Raw genomic sequence first — 1,614 nt, 5'->3', positions numbered from 1 at the left:
CACAGCGCGAGGGCAGCCCAGGTCTCCACTGCGCGCCCCGCTGTCCGGCCCCAGGTGCCGCGGGCCTTCGTGCTGGACGCCGGTGCAGGGGGCTAATTCCCCGGGAGCCCGGGCTGAGGGCCCGAGGGCGGCGGCGCGGGCCGGGGCGGAGCGGGAGGAGGCCGGGGCGGAGCGGGAGGAGGCCCGGGCGGAGGAGCAAAGCCGGCGGCAGCGGCAGCGGCGAAACCTCGGGCGGCCGCCGCCGCCTCCTCCTCGCGAGCGCCGCGCGCCCAGGCCCCGCTCGCATGCGAGTCACGTCCGCCCCCTCGGCGCGGCCGCCCCGAGACGCCGGCCCCGCCGAGTGATGAGAACAGACGTCAAACTGCCTTATGAATATTGATGCGGAGGCTAGGCTGCTTTCGTAGAGAAGCAGAAGGAAGCAAGATGGCTGCCCTTTAGGATTTGTTAGAAAGGAGACCCGACTGCAACTGCTGGATTGCTGCAAGGCTGAGGGACAAGAACGAGGTCAGAGCGCTTTTCTTATGCCGCGAAACTCTCCCTTTCCTCTCCCCTTCGCTTTCTCTCGGGCTTCCAGGGACTGGGGAACAAACCCTGTAATGTCACCCACAAATACCAAGAGGGAAGAGGGAAGCTTCACAAATTACTGGAGCCTCTTCAACATGGCTGACAAATATAGTTTTAATTCCCCCCACCCCTCGTAAACCTGTAGTTTTGTGTTCTCTTCTCTCCTGCTAATGTTCGCCCCTGCTTACCCAGGAAACTTACCTTTGTATCTCTGGCCAGCCGGTTTCCCGGCCTTTTAATCCTCAGAAAAGTGATTTTTTTAATTTGCCTTCCTTTCTAAAATAGTTCAGCTTCGGGGACACTACTTTTCCCTTTAATCCTCTTCCCCTGTTTCTTTCGTGTAAGTGAAACGAGCCTCCGGTTCATCCCGAACAACCCTAGAGAGAACACTGATAGGGTGTTTTTCGACCCTTTTATCCGCTCTAGGGTCTGGGTCTGGATCTGGGTTTGTGTCCGCCAGTTCTTACCTCCTTATCCCCCTTTTGGGGGCTGTACGAAGTGAATGTCACAGGGAGTGGAATTGAAGTACACTGAGTGGGGTTTTATTTTTTTCTTAAGTCCGCGCGTTTTGTTAGCGGCGCTGAGTGAAAGAGGAAAGAATAGTTTCTCTGGTTCCCCAACAAGACCAGAACTCACTTTTCTCAAGGTACCTCAGTCTCCGCTGGGCTGAGCCTTCCAGCCTGGGGTATGTGTGTAAGAGAATTTGTGGACAAATCTGTGTCCCGGCTTTGTGCTTCTCCCGAATCAGCTTGGTTTGGTTCCTTGGTAAGTGACAGGCAGACACAAAGGCAGGCGCAGGCCCGGGGAGGGGGCGGGAGGGGGTGGGGAGCGCAGCGTTGAGAGTTGCAAGACTGCAAGGTCAGGGGCGCCGAAAGAATGAAACCCAATCCCAGCAAAGAAGTGAAGAGCAGATTTGTAACAGCCCCATCCAATTTCTCTTTTGGCTTCTCTCGTTGGTCTTTCATCTCTCCGCCTTTCTCTGTCTCCCCTCTTTACTCTTTGCCTCTCTCTCTCTCTCTCTCTCTCTCTCTCTCTCTCTCTCTCTCTCTC

General features: G+C 56.4%; 1 protein-coding gene across 5 annotated transcripts in view; it reads left to right on the top strand.

Annotated features, from left to right (window-relative positions):
- The first annotated feature begins 315 nt into the window (after window positions 1-315).
- Window positions 316-1,614, top strand: part of TET2 (tet methylcytosine dioxygenase 2) — a 135,905-nt gene continuing 134,606 nt past the window's right edge. For all 5 annotated transcript variants that reach the window (XR_004261732.1, XR_004261734.1, XR_004261733.1 and 2 more), the window contains exon 1: window positions 316-504. The gene's annotated coding sequence lies outside the window, so the exon portion shown is untranslated. The remainder of the gene's footprint in view (window positions 505-1,614) is intronic.

This window comes from Sapajus apella, unplaced genomic scaffold (assembly GCF_009761245.1).
Source record: "Sapajus apella isolate SASKATOON/1434 unplaced genomic scaffold, GSC_monkey_1.0 scaffold87, whole genome shotgun sequence".
NCBI classification, from domain to species: Eukaryota; Metazoa; Chordata; class Mammalia; order Primates; family Cebidae; genus Sapajus; species Sapajus apella.
This window is presented reverse-complemented; position numbering and strand designations above follow the sequence as displayed.